The following is a 6,000-nucleotide window of genomic DNA, read 5'->3' as shown; positions in this document are numbered from 1 at the left end:
GGTGGTCATCGCAAAACGTCACTATTAGTCACTGTATGTCCCGGAGATCAGCTGAAGTTCCTTTCAAATAAATATTTTTACTAATACTATACCCTATCAAAGTGGTTTGACCTCTATCTTCAAAGCTGTCAACTTTTGTTTCGCATAATTTAGACGATTTTTGCTATTGTGTATCGAATATTTTGTTTTTTATTTTTAGAAACTTTAGGCTAAATACTTAAATTATAATTGTTCATAGTAACCAAAACTTAAAAGTTACTAAAACGCTTTTTGGTGCTTAAAGAAAAATGGCTTCACTAAAAGGAGGAGCGTTTGTTCGGCGAATCCAAAACAGCTAAGTTTGTACAAATGCCTCCCAAATGTGCATGCCTCTGTGGCCTTCGCAACAATAGTTTAGTCTGATGCTGATCTCTAGATTCTTTCTACCCTACATTTGTACAATATAGATACATTTTTGAAATTTCTAACCTCTCGATTTGATTGAGATCAAATTGACTGCCTTGTTCACGCTTGGCGTGGCAATAGCGTTCACAAAAAATGTAACATTTTGAGAAAAAATACATTTTTTCTTTACCTTTTAAAACGCTCTAGCGGCTAAAGTATTTGACGTAGGTAGGTCAGGTAGCAACGGTTAGGTAGCAACGGTTAAGTAATTTAAAGAGTTTTCGGAAAATGTATAATTCGCTCCCAAGGCCCCACCGGGGGCGTGACAATAGGCGAAAATGGGGTTTCACCATGACCCCCCCCCCTTGTTTCACTACAGTTAAGGGCGTATGGGGCCGGGGGAGATCACAACCATTTTGCAAGTTAGTTCACTCCTGGGGCTTTCAGGAAAGCCTTCAACCTCCCCTTTATCCCTACCAGGCAATAGCGTTCACAAAAAATGACATTTTGAGAAAAATTACATTTTTCTTAACTTTTAAAACGCTCTAGCGGCTAAAATATTTGACCTAGATAAACATACAAACCAATTTGGACATGTAACGAACATGAAAACAGATAAATCGACCGTGCGAAGTGATAGAAACATACCAAAGTTCATATATTTTCATACAAAATATATGGGGTCTAGCCAAGCACCATTGGTCTCGACTAAGGTGTAATATTATACTAGCATTTTTTTGTCCTTTTTGATACGATATCCTTGAATTTTTTTTCTGAATTCTATAGACAATAAAATTCTAGGAAGCTACCTGGAAGCGCAAGTCGTTTGCTAAACTCTAAATATATTTAAATAACATTTAAAAACAAAATATGCCTGGCCAGACCCGTTGGTCTCGACGAGGGTTAAAGGGTTCGACTCCTATCTCTTCTCACATATGTTGAATATACCGTCCTCTATAACATCTGTAGAATGTCGTATATTCTATATTCTAAGTTCGACCGCAGTCTTTCTCGTTGGTCGTCATCATTTAAATTAAGGAACATTTTAGGGGAGATAACTATCGTTATCATCTGTTGGATTGTGTACCAGAGAGCTATCGGAACATTACATATTTTCGTATGTGATTTTATGTACGACTACTTTGAGTTGGTTAAATGCTCATAACTATACATCAATACATATGTATGTATGACTATTACTGTACGTGACTCGGTATGGAAAACAATTTACTTTCTACTTTTAGTATAAAATTTAATAATTAGCTTTTCCGTTATATACTTTGATTTAATTAGGCGCACCTAACTTTGTGAACAGACGTTGACCAGAAACCGCCCTTATGAGTCCGTCCCGCCTGGATTTTTTTATTACACAACATGCCCTTGCAGTGCGGAGACCTCTTGGCTTGCTCATAATTTCCTACCTTTCTTAAACAGTGGCGGAAATAAAAGATCTATAATTTTTTATCTGTACATAAGTATAAAAGAAAAGCAAAAGCTACCCCTAAGCCAACACGCATAAAAATGTAAACCAATTGAGAACTCTCCACCGTCGCTGCCTATTGGATTGGAGCTCTTTGAACCAAAATTGCAACGCAGTAGTTACGCGACACCGTGGCTCCGCTTACTTAGCCTGGCGTGACGTGCCATTTGTGTCAATTTTAATAAAATAATTCTAACATACATCGATATACATACATGTGTATGAAAACGTACATTAGTTGCATGGTATGTGCTATTGGACGAGCAGGAAAATGCGGCAATAATGGACGCAAACGAAATTCCATAAAACCATGTTAGTTGTTGATGACTCCGCTGCTGCAGTACTTTATAGCTTTTGTTCTTGTACCAATTGTTGTTCCTCATAATTGTTGGTATAGCTAATTCAGCAGCTGGTGGCTTGCGTGTAGGTTTCCCCACATTTGTGCCACTCTGAGGAATTCACCACACCAAAACTGTGGCAAATGCCATCAATGTTGTTGCTTTTGGCATTGTTGCCGTTCTTGCCATTTTTTACTGAACGAAACAATCCACAAGATCCCCCGCCTGCTGCAGTTGCTCAACTCTTTTCGCCTACTGGCATTACACGGATGTATGCACACACACACACCCTTACCCACACGCACATGCAACGGATTTTATAATGATAATGCCAAATGTACTAAATTATAAGAATACTGGCACTGCTAAATAACAATAACAACAACAATAAGCTCACATAACAATTGCTGTACGCGCTGGCACTTAAGAAGCCACTTCCGTTAGCAATTTACAAACGACTACATCCACACACACAGATGTACAATGCGGTCGAGTATGTAGAACAAAAGCGGCTGCGGCTGTGGCAGTGGAACGTCAACAATAAAAGCGTACAGTGAGCGAATCATCTGTCCATCAGCTCGGCCGTATTAGATGCATGGATGTGGCTTATGGGCACGAAATTTTTAGCAGTCGTTGCGAAGATGAACGACGAAGGTGGTGGAGGCGTTGGCGGCAATGACGCGACCGTTTCTGCCACATTAAGATCTCTTCAATTGGCTTGATTAAACGGCGGAGGGCTGACGACTCATTCAAAAATGCTTGTTAGAACCATTCGTGAACTCATTTCGTTGTGGGGATTGCATTTAAATTGATGAAGCATACGTTGGAATTTTATTAGCCTCAAAATATTATTGCAAAAGAGAGAATAGTAATTGTATCCATATGTACATATGTACGTATGAATATTCGGCAGTAAAAATGCATTTTCTACTTAATAATTTGATGAGAAATGGTTTGGTTGTTTCCATCATTTTATTTTCGTAGATATACAGGGTCTCCCAAAGTAAACGCAAAACTTAAAAATGCGGCCATTTCAATTAATCTTCTCAGTTGACGAAGTTAAAGCAGTATTCCGACCATATTTTGTATGAAATTTCCGAACTCGGCGGTCGCTTTTATTATTTTTGAAATATTGTTAAATAATGAAGACATGTTGTTCTATGGTGTAATTGTCAGTTTTTTTTTGTCAACACTTTCTTCTTCTTCTTAATTGGCGTAGACACCGCTTATGCGATTATAGCCGAGTTAACAACCGCGCGCCAATCGTTTCTTCTTTTCGCAACGTGGCGCCAATTGGATATTCCAGGCGTAGTCAGATCCTTCTCCACCTGGTCCTTCCAACGGAGTGGAGGTCTTCCTCTGCTTCCCGCGGCGGGTACTGCGTCGAATACTTTCAGAGCTGAAGTGTTTTCGTCCATCCGGACAACATGACCTAGCCAGTGTAGCCGCTGTCTTTTAATTCGCTGAACTATGTCAATGTCGTCGTATATCTCGTACAGCTCATCGTTCCATCGAATGCGATATTCGCCGTGGCCAACGCGCAAAGGACCATAAATCTTTCGCAGAACTTTTCTCTCAAAAACTCGCAACGTCGACTCATCCGTTGTTGTCATCGCCGTCAGCCTCTGCACCATATAGCAGGACGGGAATTATGAGTGACTTATGGAGTTTGGTTTTTGTTTGTCGAGAGAGGACTTTGCTTCTCAATTGCCTACTTAGTCCGAAGTAGCACCTGTTGGCAAGAGTTATCCTGCGTTGGAATTCAAGGCTGACATTGTTGGTGGTGTTTACGCTGGTTCCAAGATAGACGAAATTATCTACAACTTCAAAGTTATGACTGTCAACAGTGACGTGAGCGCCAAGTCGCGAGTGCGACGACTGTTTGTTTGATGACAGGAGATATTTCGTCTTGCCCTCGTTCACTGCCAGACCCATTTCGTTTGCTTCCTTGTCCAGTCTGGAGAAAGCAGAACTAACGGCGCGGGTGTTGAGGGCGATGATATCAATATTATCGGCATACGCCAGCAGTTGTACACTGTTATAGAAGATGGTACCTTCTCTGTTGAGTTCTGCAGCTCGAACTATTTTCTCCAGAAGCAGGTTGAAAAAGTCGCACGATAGGGAATCGCCTTGTCTGAAACATCTTTTGGTATCGAACGGCTCGGAGAGGTCCTTCCCGAACGTGACGGAGCTTTTCGTGTTGCTCAACGTCAGCTTACACAGCCGTATTAGTTTTGCGGGGATACCAAATTCAGACATCGCGGCATAAAGGCAGCTCCTTTTCGTGCTGTCGAAAGCAGCTTTGAAATCGACGAAGAGGTGGTGTGTGTCGATTCTGCTTTCACGGGTATTTTCCAAGATTTGGCGCATGGTGAATATCTGGTCGGTTGTTGATTTGCCAGGTCTAAAGCCACACTGATAAGGTCCAATCAGTTTGTTAACGGTGGGCTTTAATCTTTCACACAATACGCTCGATAGAACCTTAAATGCGATATGATGAGGAGGCTAATTCCACGGTAGTTGGCGCAAATTGTGGGGTCTCCTTTTTTATGGATTGGGCAGAGCACACTTAGATGTGTCGTTGCGCATGCTTTCGTCCGACCATATTTTACAAAGAAGCTTATGCATGACCCTTATCAGTTCTTCGCCGCCGTGTTTGAATAGCTCGGCTGGCAATCCATCGGCCCTGCCTCTTTGTTGTTCTTCAAGCGGGCAATTGCTATTGGAACTTCTTCAACACTTTGCAACATAAATTGCGGCAAATTTAAATTTTGCGTTAATTTTGAGATGCCCATTATATTTAGATTTTTTAGAACAGACTAACCGGATCAGGAGTACTTTCCGAATACTTCAATCATCGCTATTATTTCAAAAAGTGGGGTTAACATAAGGTTACACCCTGAATTACAAACATTAAATGAGAGCTAGTGCTCTCAGCTCACCTCCTCACTTCACGTTTTATGTTTTTTCTTCTTATATGGAAATCAATTAGTTTAAAACGTTTTACTTGATTTATTTTATAAGTGTTCTCAAAGAATTCAAAGAACTATAATAATTTTATAAAGAATAACAGCTTGAGAGTTATATTATAAATTGCTTTCGATTTACTAAACTTACGGGAGTGCTGAATCAAACTGATATTGTTAAGTAGAAATAATGGTAATGTTGGTATAGCCGCCACTTCAACTTTGTTGGTTCTCTTAGATATAAAATTCTAGACAGACCAAACTTATACATAGATCTGTAAAGTGAAAATTGAATTTAGCTTTAGGGAACTACTTGAAAAGTTTCATCCCAATATATTCATTGTGGTTGATTTTATAATGAAAATAAACTATGATTCGAATTGAAAGAATGTTTATATGAGTGGTAGCCCATTTAGCCCATTATTACGGTGTAATATAGAAATGACTGCGGAACCTCACATAGCAAATTCGAATGAAAATGGTTTCTGAGGTACATACATACATATATGTATATATGTATATGATTTCACCTAAAGGTGGGCAGTGTTGCACCCACTGTTACATTTATTCCCGATCCTATAAAGCTCTTTCCCACCATTTCGGTTGTGAATTTTAATGCTCGTGGCGCATTTATTCAGAGAGTTATCGTAATTTTAGTAGTTATGCACATAACAGTTATATGGGGCATGTACGTGGATATTATCTGATTATACCCATTTTCACAGCATATGAAGAGGTGCCAAAAAAACTTCTCAGCAAGTTTGGTTAAGTTAGCTTCACCGGTTTGGAAGATACATACATATGTATGTATGTATGTACGTATGTACATCAT

The sequence above is a fragment of the Bactrocera dorsalis genome, chromosome 5 (genome assembly GCF_023373825.1).
Source record: "Bactrocera dorsalis isolate Fly_Bdor chromosome 5, ASM2337382v1, whole genome shotgun sequence".
In the NCBI taxonomy this organism is placed as follows: domain Eukaryota; kingdom Metazoa; phylum Arthropoda; class Insecta; order Diptera; family Tephritidae; genus Bactrocera; species Bactrocera dorsalis.
The sequence above is the reverse complement of the archived record's forward strand: the minus strand, read 5'-3'. Positions refer to the sequence as shown.